This window comes from Nanorana parkeri, unplaced genomic scaffold (genome assembly GCF_000935625.1).
Source record: "Nanorana parkeri isolate BGI_ZX_2015 unplaced genomic scaffold, ASM93562v1 scaffold1312, whole genome shotgun sequence".
NCBI lineage: Eukaryota > Metazoa > Chordata > Amphibia > Anura > Dicroglossidae > Nanorana > Nanorana parkeri.
In genome coordinates, this window is record NW_017307580.1 from 495,445 (window position 1) to 511,989 (window position 16,545).

A 16,545-nucleotide genomic window follows, 5' to 3' on the forward strand; every position below is an offset into this window, starting at 1 on the left:
AGGTTTCCATCACTGGAGTTTGTAGGCACACAACCTTTGCATCCAAAGTAACATCCTTGTACTTGGATCACTGCTATTATCAGGCCAGCTCCAGACAATTTTTTTCAGAGGTGCTATGCTTGTGCTGGGAGTATAAGTGGGGGAGCTAAGTCCTTGCTGTTTAATTCCATGTTATAACAAAAGCAGACGTTACATAATGAGAAACTTACAGTCAGAAAATAAAAGATGCAATGTTATACAGAAAGCAATTACTGCATATGAACACAGACTGTAGCTCCTTTTAAGCACATGAAATATACAGGGTGCAAGAGTCAGAATTATGTAGCAGTGTCCCTTATAATGCTGGTCAGCAAGTGCAAAAATCACATGTGGGCATGGTCACAAAGTGGGTGTTGCTTTACAGTATATGGCTTGTAGTGTGCCATCTTTCCCACTTTGCTTTACTATGGTTTAGACAAAATAGGGCCTGGAGTACACCAGAAAGATTGTGGAAGTAAAATGAACCTCGTTGTTGGTGTGAGTTGCAGCAATAATTACCCCCACCACTGGTGTCAGGGCCAGCAATAACCCTCAGTAAGTGTCAGAGCCAGCAAAGATAACCCCCAACAACTTTCAGGCCAATCAATAACTCCAAACATCAATAATAATCCCAACTCTCCCCAGCAATATTAGCCCCAGCAGCAATCTTAACTCCCAGAATGATATCCCCCAGCATATAAAATTGTTTTATGCTTAAACTAGGTAAACGGTAGACTTGTGCGCAGTCAAAAAATTTGTTCCGTTTCGTTTCGTTTCGTAATATCCATTATTTCGTATTTCGTAATTCGTATCCGAAACTCAATTCGGATTCGTACGAAATACGTATTTTCGTTAGTTTCGGCACATTTTCGTAACTTTACGAACATTCGTTATGATGAAGTTAAAAAGCAAAAATACCTTTGTTAATATTGGAGTCGATGTGGTAGTTGTTTTTTTTATCCGAAATACGAATTCCGTTAACGGACTCCGTATCCGAATTTCGTATTTCGGACTTTAAAAAAACTACCATCAACTCCAATATAAATGTACTTTGCTTTTTAACTTCAATATATAACGAATGTTCGTAACGGAACGAAAATACGTCAACGGAATTTCGTATTTCCTGCCTGTATTGTAATGCAACTCTCAGCAGCAGAAGAGAACCTCTGATTGGTCAACCAAAACGAAATACGAATTCCGTTAACGGATTCCGTATCCGAATTTTGTATTTCGGACTTATAAAAAATACCATCAACTCCAATATAAATGTACTTTGCTTTTTAACTTCAATATATAACGAATGTTCGTAACGGAACGAAAATACGTCAATGGAATTTCGTATTTCCTGCCTGTGTATTGTAATGCAACCCTCAGCAGCAGCGGATCCGTATTTCGGATTAAAAAAAAAATCTTGTCATGTTGTTCAACCTCATTTACAGGGGTAATATTAGTTCCTGTTTCAAAGAAATTCGGATCCGAAATTCGTTAACGGAATTTCGTATTTCGGATATAAATTCGGAAACTGCCATTCGGATTTCGTATGCTTACGAATCTACGAATTTCAGGAAAATTCGTACGAATTTCGATTCGTAACGAAACGAATCGCACATGTCTAGTAAACGGTAGTTTAGGTTGAGCTTGTGTATGCATGCATATGGCTAAATTCACTGTTTTCCTCTGTTCCTTTTAACTTATTCAATTTTCTGTATACCTTTTTACATATTTATTGTATCACCATTGCACCTTATTTTTCTGTAAATGCCTATACTTCCTTGAAGATTGCTCTACAGTCAAAGACACATATTTAGACAAAGCAAAATATACCCCTAGCACAACAATAAGCAAGTGTCAGAGCAAGCAATAAACCCAGCACAATAATAATCCTCGACAGCAATAATAACCACACATCCATGGCAATAATAACCCCAGTACCAATAATACGTCCCACTGTCCCCAGCAATGATAACCACAAACAACAATAATAACCCTCAGCAGCAATAATAACCCTCACCAGCAATAATACCCCCACTGTACCCACCAATAATAACCACTAGCATTTGGTGTTAAATAATTCTACTTACCTGAGCAACTGTCCTTGCAATGTTATCTCTCTCCCACCATGCTGCTGGAACTATATCAGTCAGGAAGGAGATCATTCTACCTAATCAGGACAGCCCTGATTGAGCACTAGTAGCCTGCGCTGGCCTGGCAGGTGCTAGAACTAAAGTTTGTCAGGAGCTTCACCATCACAGGATGTTGCAGGGCCAAAGATAAGTAAAGTTCCCCCTTTGCCATCACATTGCTCAGGTGAAAAGGTGCCGTAGCACTCCGAACATTACAAGGATTTACCAAACTTTGTTGCAGTTTCCACTGCCACAGGCGGTGATTTCAGCAAAGAATGTGGAATTGTTCAAGAAACTTTTGGACGATTTCTTAAGGGACCGTAATATACAGGGGTACAGGTACTCCTAGAATGAGATCCTAATAGGTTGGACTTGATGGACTAATGTCTTTATTCAACCTCAAATACTATGTAACTATGTAACTATGTAACTTGTTTCTGTTCTGAAGAAATAAACAGTTTGTTACACCATATCCTTTCCAAACTGATTCCTGAATGGGAGGATCTGGGATCATTATAATCAGCTGGTGGACTTTCTGTGTTCTAACGCAGAAAGGTGCAGTGTTTGCATCCCTTTAGTAGTAATTAACCCTTATAGGGAGTATCTCACCAAAAATTAAATTCCTATTGCAGGGGATGCCAAAAATTATACTTGTATCTTATTGCAGACTTGTGGGAAAATCAGTCAGCCGATCACATTTCTAGGTCCATTCCTTACATCAATTCCGTATGGAACACCTCCAGGCAACTCTACTGCATTTAATCTTTTCACAGATTTACAATATTACAGCAGCTACTGTTTTAAAAGGTAATTTTGAATAACATTAAATTACATAATGGCATTATATATGCAACATGTTCTCTAGAATCCATAGCAGTGGTGATTTTGCTGGCTTCTCACATATGCTGCTGGGTGGGACTGCAGCTACCTATTAAATGATTCAGTATTATTTCTGAGAGATAGAAAGGACTGAGGATATCTAGCCTGCAGAGTATTGCCAGCAATAAGGTGATTTTAAAGCTGAACTCAGGGATAAGCAAATATTGTCTAAATACAAGAGTCATGTGTATTCTTATTTGAATCTTGGTGAGCTCTGTGTATTTTCTCCAGATCTGTGCAGTAATCCAGTGTGAGACTTTGGGGGTGATTTACTAACCTAAACACACGCACGCACCAGGTGCGTGTGATTTTCACACAGCAAAACAACCAAAAAGTCTCTAAAAGCATATTTCCACTAATGCCATATATGGAAAAATCATGCACATGATGCATATATAATGCTGCATCACAGTTGATCCAAAAATGGTTAGCTCATGCATTTACATTCCTGCATTCATCAACGCAAGCAACACAACATAGAGCTAATTTACACAACATCACCTTGCAATTCATGTTTGGCTTTGCACAACACACCTGCTTGGTGTGTACACACTACAAAGGAGTTTAGATTCCACTCATAGATCATGCTGGGTGGGAACACACTACAGAGGTGTATACATGTTTGTGGTGTGTTTATAAGGTTAGTAAATCAACCCATTTGCCTCTGTGCAAGAGCTTCCTGTAATAAAGACCAGTTGTTACTGCTGCTCTCTCTCCCAGTGCAGCATGACTGGTCTTGTATCCGCCCCCTCCTGTCGTTTTCTGCAATCTGTTTGTAGTGGGTGGAGCCTCCTGGGTCCTTCCCCCAGCTCTGCTCTGTGCACAGGCTAAGAATAGCAAAGTGATGATGTCACTGCTACTTTTACAATGTAATGTAATGTAATTTGGGTTTGCAAAGGCATTTGGTGCACACAAAGTGGATGTCTATTCTTTGTGGCTATTGTGGAATATACCTGAATGCAAATGTTCATGTCTGGAGTATAGCTTTAAGCAACAATGGATAGCCTTAATTACAGGCTCCCTCTCTATGCAGTTCCGGTTTGGATAGATTGGGGATGGGTAGAGCATCTGTCAACCTTTTTTGCTGTCTGTGTCCTCATTTGGGAGATTTCTCCTTACTACATGTCTTTTTCAATGAGGGACAATCTCTCCATTTTCTTTCTATTTCACAGGTGTGAAAGTGAGGGGAAATTCCTCAAATTCCTCAATGGGGACACAGGCAATAATAAAACATATTAAAAGGGGGTATATATTTGAAAGCTTAGGGTATCCTCACATATACAAAAAAAGGAAAAAAGCCATAAGAAAAACTTAAAAAACAAAATAGATTATAAATGTAGCAAAATATATTATTATAATTGCCACTTAAAATAAACATTGATCTATATGCTTATTTAAAAAGCTCCATTCAGTACACTTAAAGTGCCATCTCTTATCATTGCATGATTAATAGTGTGAATAGAAAACATGATGTTCACCAAATAAAGCATAAGAAACAATCACAGCATAATATAATATATATATAAAATTTTCACCACATGAAATACATCAAATAGTCACAACATGATATAATAAATTGATTCATATATGGACTCCCTTGACTTATGTCCCTTATATATTCACATCATCTATGTTGATGGACCCATGAGATGTATGATCCAGACATTTGTATAACATTAAATTTAATTTCTAGTCTATGACTCCCCTTGGGCATATTTATGTCCTTTCCAAAATTATGGACAATAACACAGCGTGGTCATCACAATATGAATAATAAAACAACACATTGGAGGAAGGTTTAGAAGTACTGTCCCTATCCCCTATGTTCTGTCCAGATGACAGGTGTCAGAACAGGAAAACAATTTATTTAGAATAAAATAATCTTTACTAAACTGAGCTTTTTAAAGCGTCCTTTACAGTGTGCAGCATTTTGTTCTAGATGCTGAGTGAGACCTGTATTGTGCAGTGTTAGACTCCACGTGTAATGAATTGTGAGAGTCATTGAAGAGTGGGAAGAAGATGACATCTGTAGGTCAAACTATGACTTGCAGCTCAGCTGCAGAATTTTAATATCATATTAACGCAAACTGCTTGGGATTTCATATAATGGTAACAAATTGTGCATTTTGTGCAAATATTGTGTTATTATTTGTCATAAGCATCGAACTTAGTGTAAACTGGTTTCCCCCTTACAGCCTGAGCAGTTCAAATGTTGTGATTCATTAGTGGATGTTCAATTTTATTATGTTATATTATGTTGCTTTTAAACTTTGTAATCCACATTAATATCTTGTACAGCTTTTGCCAATGAACGAAGTTGATGTATAATCTGGCCACAGCTATTAGAAGTCGGTTGGGCATTTATAATGTACTATTTTATTGTACTTGTATGTAGGTATTAGAGATGTTCAGATACCAAGTACCATACATGGTACAAGTATAAGTACATGTACAGATACTTTTCCAGCTCCAAGACTAGATTAGAGAAAATTTCAAAAGTTAGAATGCACCTTTAATTGTTAAGGAACATATTGAGCTCCTGGGATTTGTGTATCCCTGTTTTATTGTATCATTTGTTTTTTTATAAATATACATTACGGATGCACTGATACTGTTTTTGCAAGTACAAGTACTGATACTTGTCCAAGTACTCACAGATACAAGCACTGATACATTTTTGTTTAGTGTCATGTGACAGTTTTTCTAAAACATTACAGACTAATGATTTCAGGACAGTGGTGGAGCGCCAGAGCCAGGTGCTAGCTGCAACCGCTTCAACCCTGGTAGTTTTCGTGAAAATGCCAAGTGTTGGCACTGGTATCTGCACATCCCTAGTAGGTATCACACACAACGTATCTACTTATTCACTTAGCAATCACAATCGACTCCAGCGTTCTCTTGGGGAGCCAAAATATTTTCAATTACTAAGTATGATCATAGGAGGATGTAAAGGTTGCATAGTGCCTGCGGGCATAACTACCTCAGAATCGAATTGTGATTGGAAAAAGGTGTTACCCTTAGACCAATTATCACCCTTATGGAAACTTAGGGAAGCTGTTTATTGCCGTAGAATGTGTGGGGCCCATGGTATGAATGAGTGAATGTTTGAATGTTATGAACAATGTTGTCTTTTTATAGAGGATTTTGAAGAAGTACACTGATGGTATTAGAATTTTTTGTACACTAATAAAGTTTATATTTTTAATGAACACCAGTCTCGGTCTGTGTAGTAACCACTCCTTCCAGCGATCTCTTTCCTGGAAGATCCTCTCCTTTTTCATATGCAAATTGGTTACAAGACCTAGATGACTGGGAGCAACTATATATAATAGGAGTTTATCAAGTGGTCTGAGATCTCCGAAAAAAATCTCCCCCTTCTTTACATATACAATTAGCACCTACCTGGACCTGCGGCAGCTCTCCTCCAGAATGTCCTTACTCGCTGCTCCTGATCTCTGTGTCTCCAGCTCCAGGCTGCCAACTCCTGCACAGTCTGGACTCTCTCACCCTCCACTAACCATGCTGCCTGGACATCCTACAGCGGGTTTCCCTCCAGCTCCCTCGCCGCTCACCACGTTGCCAGCTGAGAATTAGAGTTCCCTGACAGGCCACACACCCCGCGACCGTGGTCCACCGTCCACAAGTGTCAAAAACACAGCGGGCGCCGTGCAGCATGAGGCAGCTGCGGGCCTTCTTTTTCTTTCTGCCCCCCCCAAAACTGGCTGAACACCAGAGCCTAGTCACAAATGCGACGCTGCGACGGTGGTAGTTCCGCCAGTGGCAGAAGGACAGAATGGGAGTTGAAATCTCACTAACAAGGACAAAGAAATCATTCAAAAACGTGACCAAGGTTATTTCCCTTACACACCAAAAAATATGTTTTGACTGGAGCTTACCTCAAAGCTCACCACACAACTTACAATCTGATTGTACAATTTCCTTTAGATCTACCAACAACTATGTAGTGCAGTGGCTTGCCTGATTGAATGCAGATTGATTGTATAGACTAGATAGGTGCTTATATTACATAGTTTTGGTAGATCTAAAGTTAATTGTACAAAGATTGTATGGTCAGATTGTAACATGTGTGGTGAGCATTAGGTATCAACAACAGATTTGGAAGATAGGGTCCCTATAGGTTTCACCACAATATTGAAATCGGGAGTATGTGTCTGATGCCCCTCCAGCACTCCCTGATATCTGATATAGTAATAGATGTATTAGGCCAAGGGTGTTCAACATAAATAAACATGGGCCAAAGTGACTAATCCTCCACTCGCATACAACTAAGTAGGTACTCTGGTGGTCCTCTAGCATAGGTTAACACTGAACAGCACCAATCTGACATAATGCCTGGGGAAGCTTCTTTTTCCACACCTTGGTATCCATGGCTTAAGCGTGGCAGTTTTGTGAGCATTGTTTTTTTTTTATTGCCCACACGTAGGAACAACAACAGTTGCTTCCATGCAACTTCTTACTTTGAAGCTTTCCCTGAGAGATAAACAGGAGGAACCCATTTGACATATAAGCAACTGCAGTTTATATCAAAGCTGTTTATTTGTAAAGTCTTCAAAGTGTATCAATCCCCTTTTGCTACTAAGTGATTATTAGTAGTGATAACTTCATTCTTATATGCCTCTTCTGACAAGTCAAAGGAAATCTCTTTTCTTCTTGTGGTTGCACCAGCTACGTCATGCCTGACTAATGGTGGCTGCAATTCATTTTGTTTTACCAGCTTTTTAAAAAAGATTTCTTGTTATCTGTATTGTCTACAAACTGTGAACAATAGATTTTTTTCTTTCAAAGCAAAATATTCTCTGGAGATAGCTGTACATTCTGTTGGCCATGCATAAAACTCTTCTGTGCGACATGAATCATTTTATAATAACTTTATATGCACATACATTTCATCTATAAATCTTTTTTGCAGGATGTGGTTATGAAAAGATGGTTGTGATAAATGTACAGTGGCAAGTTCTGTCACCATGAAGGTTTTATGTAATAGTAAATATTCTCCTATGATGGCTGATTATTTTTTTAAATGCTGCTTTCAGTTTTTAATAAGGTGAGGGGACATTTGTTTCCCCAGGCTTCTGATTGATTGGCCATTAGTAGCTGAGGGTAAACACATTGAGACAATGTGGAAAATGTTTCAAAAGTGTTAGCCCAACCAGTCCTAATATTTTACTTTTCATTTGATTGAGAGTTGGATCACATTCAAGCTTTTTATTTATGGCAAGAAGTCAGATGAATCATCTTAGCATCTGAGTTTTGAGCTCTAGTCACCTGTTGCAAGCAAAATGAGGAAGCCTCACATGACTGACTGCAAGGCCAAGTAACCCTCACTTCCTACCTAAATAATACACTAAACACCAGTAATTTCAAAGAACATAATATAATAACATTTATTGGAAGGTTGTATGGCCACAGCGATGTAAACATTTGCAATAATAACAGAACATGCTAAAAAAATTACTTGTGACCAATGAGCTAAATCTCACAGAAAATAGTGCAATGTAGCAAGAACAAATACATTGATCCCTGACGAGTGCCAAAAAAACACCACTCACCACTTATGGGGGGTATACCATGATCCATTATTTACTGTACCAGCCACCGGCCACCCATATTCTGGCCTGACTGGGTATGCCCACCAACAGTTGCCTAAGTTCTTACTGGCTACCAAGCTATAGAACCCAGTAGCCCCACCCCTGGCACTTCCCTAAAACTCCACCCCTTTTCACCTTGCGGAGAGCCAGTTCTTCTTTGTCGATGTATGGCACCGCCAGGGACCTGCCCAATGGATGGCCAAACTCGAAGAAAAATAAGTCAGGACTATATTTCCCAAAGCACAAATACCACCTATAACGTAGAAAAAAGAATACCCATAACCCTAACTAGAAATAATACATCCCTCCTCCCCAAACTCCATACTTGCAGAAATATAAAAAACAACAAGTCTAAATACTATCAGTGAGGGTGGGCAGGACTGACTCCTTTTCTCTCCCACCTAAAATGGTTCCCTACCTCCCACAATGCAGTAAGATGGCCCCCTTAACTCCACCCCCCGAGCTAAACCTACCTATTGTTACGCTAGCTGGCTCTCCCTCTTCCCCTTTCAAGCACAACAGAAAAATCCCCCCTTCCATCCAATACTTACCTAACTTCCCCTGTTCGGGTCTGACCTGCATCAGTCATGTCCCTTCCTCTGCAGGGAACTTTCTGTCGGGACTCGAGCCGCGGTCCGGTCCTGGCTAGGCCGTCTGATGCAGGGACACGGCACCCGGTGACGAGGCGGCCCGGCGGGGCACGCCCACCAGTGACGAGGCGGCCCGGCGGGGCACGCCCACCAGTGACAAGGCGGCCCGGCGGGGCACGCCCACCTATGACGAGGAGGCCTGGCAGGGCACGCCCACCTGTGACGCGACGGGCTGGTGGGACACGCCCCTGTGCGTCAGGACGCCGCCCAGTGATGTCACTAGGGCTATAAAAGGAGACTCAGCACTCCCAGTCATTGCTGAGTGGTCTTCAGCCTGTTTGCTTCAGGTCTGTTCTGTTCCCTGCTGTGTTCTGCTTTATATTTGACCCCTGGCTTGTACCTGACTATTCTCTGGATCCTGCTCTTGCTCTTAGTATTTACCTGGCTTCTGACCCCGGCTTGTCCTTGACCATTCTCTGGATTCTGATTTGGCTATGCTCCCCCTCTCTGGCTCCTGACCTTGGCTTGTCTCTGACCACTCGCTGGATCCTGCTGGCTACTAGTATTACCTTCTTGGTTGTTAACCTAACTTGCCTTGTTTCCCACAGTGCTTGATCCCGCTCAGCGGTACCCAGGATTTCATACCGGCACCCGTGCTGCTCTTGCCTGTGCCCCCTGTTACACTTCAGGGTTCCACAGACGGAACCGCAAGGGAGGTCCTCCTTATCACTTCGGGCCCGCACCACGGTACGTGACACTTTCCTTGTTTTTAAGTTGATAGGTGAGGAGTGCCGGCTCTGGACTATCAAAAAAAGAAAATAAGGCATGTGTCACATACATGAATGACACAATGACCATGCCAGAATGGGCTGTACTGCAATACTGTACATTGCAGTGCAGTGAAGTTGAAAAAAGTAGTAGTTCAGCCCAATACTTCGGCCTTCCACAACAGTCCCAATATCTCATGTGGTTCCTTGAGAAAATTAATTGCCTTCCCTGCTCCTGAAGGAAGGAAGGAGCTTTTTTTCAGGCATCATAAAGGGTCAACATCTACTTCCTGGACTGAGATGCAGGCTCAGAGAATTCACCTTTTAAGTTGCATTAGTGAAATAAATGAACTTTTGCACGATATTCGAATTATTCGAGTTTCACCTGTAAATACTGGTACCTGTGAAGTTCTAAACTGTATTCATAAATACCCAACACAGTTTACATTGTACTGTAGCACTCTGATGATGGTGGGGAAGGATAGCAGACTGCTGACATCATCTCAGCCTAAGCAAAGCCACTTGAAGAAAGCTCAAGGACTGCTTTACAATGATAAAAGATTCAGTTTTATTGATTGATTATACCTTTTTCTCGGTGACACAACAGGAATTAATACATGCAGTCTTGTACAGTAATGGCATTTAATAGGTCAAATGCATATAAAAAGAAGTGACTTAGAGGTATATAGGTGGTTTATGGATTTAGACAAAGCTCCACATTGCTGCAATTTAATTTCTTCTGCTATTACCTGCTTTTAAAGTTTTTCTCATGTAGAAAGTTGCTTGTGGAAAATTGAGTTTGCAGAAGGCGTACTGACAGTATTTGAAGGGCATTGAGATCAGAAATCCTATCCTACCCCAACTCTGAAATATATATCTTCTATCTGACCTCTGCCCAATGAATGGCTATAAAGATTGGTTTTGCTATATGTCTGAAGTACGGTTTTAGAGCTTTAATCCAACAGTCAGCAGTTTCTTTTAAATGAGAAAAGACAGGAGTGCAGCTTCCTATTTTGTTTTCTTTGTACTTTTCAGAAAATCTATAGCAGTGTTGGCTCCAATCAGACTGTCACACAGGTTTGAGGACAATATTAATGCAACTTTCTCAGCTTTTCCTTTTGTGATATTCCACAATCGTTAAAGAAACATACTTGGCCTGTTACAACTTAAAAGGGAATTTCAGACTATAACATGCTGTTATTACACTACATATCCTTCCTAATGTGTGGTAATGTGAAGACGTGCGTGTTGTGCCATTTGTATACTTAAATATACTGCCTGGCCATAAAAAAAAGTCACCACCTAGATTTAGTTAAGAAAATAGGTAAGAACCTTCCATTGGATAATAGGTTTATGTTCAGCAATGTTTAGTGCCCAAAAAATTAAGTCACCTGCTTACCTTAATATACTGAATGACCAGGTTTTTCCTTCAATGTATTTTTTTTCTTTCCAGATGCCACGGGCATAGCTCAAGAGGACAATGGCATGCTTCATTGGATTCAGTTTGTGAAAGAGTGGTTCAGGGAGCATGAGACATCATTTTCACACATGGATTGGCCACCACAGAGTCCAGACCTTAACCCCATTGAGAATCTTTCAAATGTGCTGGAGAAGACTTTACGCAGTGGTCCAACTCTCCCATTATCACTACAAGATGTTGGTGAAAAATTATTGCAACTCTGGATGGAAATAGATGTTGTGACATTGTATAAGCTTATTGAAATGACACTAATGCGAATGTGTGCCGTAATCAAAGCTAAAGGCGGTCCAACAAAATATTAGAGTGTGTGACTTTTTTTGGGCAGGCTGTGTATATTGTACACTAGGGTGGTTATAATTGTTTATTAGATATACAGGTTGTGTCTTTGAATGGATCTGTGAATGAATGATGCGGTTGTGTGAGCAGAGCCACTCACAACCGCACTAAATTCTGATTTGTTAAGTGGAGGTGGTTTTCGCGGTGGGGGATGGGGAATGTGTAGGTGTAACCTGAAACATGGTCCAAAAGGTAGAATATTCTTTTAAAGCTGAACTCCAGGTGAACAGCTAAATAAACAGATAAAATACTGTAGATATCTGGGAGTTGTTTTGCATGCCAAACGATTTGTATTTCTGACCATCCAGTCCCGAGATTGATGCAGCTCTGACATATTGACTCTCCTGGACAGTGAAGAAGCAGGCTGAAGAACTCACCTCCCTGTCACTCTGCACTTTACACTTATCAGTATGCTTCTTGGCGGCACATGTGCACTGCAATACAACTGACTGGCTACTTGTAGAGCTGACGTGAGACAGTTTCAATGTCCTCTCCCTTCAGAGAGCAGTGACTGTCAGTCACCGCTCCCCACAGGGGTTCCCCCCTCCCCTCTCCGATCCTCCAGCGCTATCCTCTAGATCAGAGGTTCTCAACCTGTGTAACCTCAGGACCCACATGTGTCCTTGGTCATTAAGTCGTGACCCAAGTCGCACTGCAGTGGAATGTACGGCATTAAGGTACCACACGTTCTGGAACTGTAGGTGGGAAGTGCGTTTGGGGTTACATTTAAATGAGTGGTAACGAACACATCTCCCGCACCTGATTGCGTGGTAGAGTTGAACCCACTGTAAATGGGCCCTCAATAAACACTGACGTACATACACAATCTCACACACTCACAGACATTCTCACACACATACACACGCCACAATTTTTTTTTAAGATCCAGCCATTCTCCCTACCTTACGAGAACTGGAGTGGATCCTCAACCTGGGGTCCAATGTGGAGTGCTGTGCTGTGATGGAGTGCCATCCATATGAGCATTGCTTGTACAGCTCCCTTGTGTGCCTTGTAGAGGTGACGGGAGCCAGAATGTGACATCACTCTGGTCCAGGTAGCTCTATGGAGCACGTGAGGGAGCTGTAAGCAATACACGTATGTGGATGGAGCTCCTCTGCGACCATAGCTCCAGCCCACCCCACGTCAAGCTGACAATCTGCACCGGGCAGCATATTTTGAATGGCTGCTCGGCGTGAGAACTGACAGTGCTGCGCTAGGGGGAGGCAGAGGAGCCTCTCACCTAGAAAAATAGAAGGCATGCGGTGACCCACTAAACATGGGGTTGCAACCCACTTTTTTGTCACGACCCACCAGTTGAGAACCAAGGCTCTAGATAATGTCAATCAGCCAGCCGGGTGGATCTCAACATTATTGTCGGGATCCATCCCGTCTCCAGCGCACTCAGCCTACATCGTGTAATAGCCCGCTATATACTGAGTTTTGGGTCATGGTAGGACGTTAGTATATGTCTTGCTGTGACCCTAAAGAGAACTATGAGGAAAAAAGGTTAACCCATAGTTTTCCTTTACAGCTAGAGGAAAATTAGATGAATGAGTTAAAATGTACTGACTGAAATGCTTTGTAATTTCCTTAGAAATTAACGAACTTTGAAGCAAACACATGCTTTGCCCATATAAATAACAACAACTGAGTCTATGTAATAAGTATATACAATACTGTATTATTAATACGATTAGTTATCAGTACATACAAATAAAAATAAATATTACAATTGCCTGTGTATATACAGTACATTAAATAATCCAACCGAAGGAAATACTCATTACTGAAAATAATTTTACTTACAAAGATTGATGCAGAGGACGAGTTTGCACTTCTTTCAGTAATTACATAAATAATTATATAGGCAATTACGTAAATACATCTTAATAATTATGCTATATACATTATACAATAAAAATGCGTATATTTGTGAAATACCTGTGTTCTGTTACCAGTATATGGAGCATTAGCATTAGAGTGCAGGCTGTGCATTCACCGGAAGCTAGTGACATGACACAGGCACTGCACGAGGCACGCATTCAAATAAAAATTCACAACCTTAGGGGGAGGGCTTATTCACTAAGGCAGTTGTGTTTATCATCAGTCCTCCAGGCCCACAGTGCATTTTACTGATATATTTTTTATTGACATGCCCTTTTGCTTGTGTGTAAGGGGACTAAATTTCCATGCAATAAACACTATTTAGCAATGTTACAAAGGGCAATTAGTTCTGCACAGAACTGATCCATGTCAGAAAAGCACACACAGCTTTTATACAGTAGGTTACCTTATTGTGTACCTAAACATGCACTGTCAGTGGGCGTTTTGTGTGCCTTGAAGATTGGGGTTAAGCACTTTGCACTCCAGCCATAATGGCTTTTAACAAAGTGCAATAACCTATAGCAACCAATCAGAAATAATGTAACCTCCCTTTAAACTGAGATCCAATTTGTTGATATAGTTTACACACTTCCACATAGTTCTTTGCACTTTGTTCAAAAAGTGTAAAGTATAATAATAAGGGAATGAAAGTATGCCTTTAATGAAAGACACATGGAGGCTGCAATAGCAGACAGCTCAGCGTAACAGCAAGGCCACTGGCATTTTCACCAAAAAAAGAGCCAACATTGGTAACCCCAATATTCCTCCAATTACTGGTTTGCTTTAATTCCATAATTTCCATGGTATCCGAGGTAAAAAATAATATATGCCCTTGTATGTACAGGGTTGACATACATGAGCTCAGCTTGTTTTTCAGATTTTATTCCAATTTTAAGTTATATATTCATTTGTCAAGGATTGGTTGTGGTGGAGAGGGAAGGGCAACACCAATTTACCTTATGCAGTACATGCTGCTAAATATTGTTATTTGTTTTCTCTGTTCTATGTTAGTGAGGGGTAGATTTTAGCAAGGTCACACCTACATACATTTACATGTTTACGCCTAGAAATGATAGACACAAAGTTTCATAAAATATATAATTACTTACAACATAGCATGTTTATGGTTGCCTCCTTGCACTGCCTGGGGAGGCCCTACAGAGTCCTTCAGCGGATACCTGTATTTGTAATGGCTGCCAGCAATTGTATTAAGACAGTCCAGAGTAAAATAGATCAGCAAGACACTGAGGGGGGAATTTATCAAAACTGGTGCAGACAAAATATGGAGCAGCAGTGCATGGCAAGCACAGCTTCTCTGTTCAGTTTGTTTAGTTAAGATCTGAAAATGAAAGAGAGAAGTTGATTGGTTGCCATGCACAGCTGCTCCAGATTTTGTCTGCTCCAGTTTTGATAAATTCCCTTCTGAATGTTTTAATAAAAGTGTCTGGGCCTGCTGGTATTGTTTTAGGCTTCGGGTTGGGATGGGAAGCTCTGTACATGCCCCAAGTCCTCTAAAAAATGTTTTGATTATAAACATGTAGCTCTATAAAAACAAAGGCATTTATGAACACCTTTCAGCCCAAAATACCTGAATCATAGAGATTGGTGATAAGTATTGAGCTGCTTGTGGATGGTGTCTTATGGTAGCCATATACTGTACCTGTAGCTATTTATTTTTATTCAGCCTCGAGGGAAGAGCAAAAAAAAAAATCTTGACTCCATCCAAGCTAATAGCTGGTCTATTGTATTCTGCATTCTATTGTATTCAGTATTTTGTCAAACGAGAGGGTCCCAATGGGGCAACACACTGGTGAATTTCAACCGAGTCAGCAGCACTCAACCGAAAACATATAGGTCCACCGACCTATAATAATTCAGCAAAGCTGAATTATTTACCTATCCTGAAGAATCTATTACTATGGGCAGCATTTTCTGATCTCATTTGAAGGGGCTTGAGGGCCATCTCAGTCTGAACATCACTCTTTTATGCTCCTTCAGCTGAGATTACATAATCAAATGCCAGCATCTGTTCAGCATTTGGTCGTATTAGGAGCCACCATGGAGCCTGGTGTAGCAGTTTTTATAGGATAGGTAAATTGAATGTTTCTATTACTTTGTGTACTTGTCTCGGAAAAACTATAAAGACTAAATGAACCTAGCTTTGACTATAGCCAAATTTATTTTCTTTTGTAATGTTACGTTTGCTGTATTTTAATGGACAGTGAATCTCAAAATTTTTTGTTGTTGCTGTGTCCTTACTAAAGAGTAAACAATGATGTGAAAGCATCTGCAAGAAAACCAATATCGAGACAGCTGGCATTTGGCTTAAACAGAATGTGTTAGTTCTTCTAGTTGGGAAAATTGCTAATAGCATGCTTAGGGTGCATGAGTTGTATACTAAGTCGATTAAATAGTTTGTGCCCTCCTTGGCCTCACGCCATATACATTGTAGAGATGCTAACTGAGCATATAGCAATAGGCATCACTGAGAAGCTGTGTCCTTCCCTGCAGTCCACACTTTTTAGACTTCATTTTATATCTGTTTCTTTATATATTATCTATACAATCCTTGAATTATAAATATTATAAATTATATATATTCAAAGTACAGTGGGATAGCAACTTAGACAACACAGAAGTTGCTGCCTGTCTTTTCGCTCACTTTGATTGAAACTTTGGACTAAGCCATCCAATAAGAGATGAGTCATTATTGATGAGTGAAAAGCTTCTGTACGTAATTAACAAGTTTTACAGCAAAGTGAGAGCCTAAGTAAATGTGAAAAGGATCCTTAAGTACCACCTGTTGACTTAAAAGCAGAAAGAAAATCTTTAATGTGCAATATTCTATATTTATCCGAC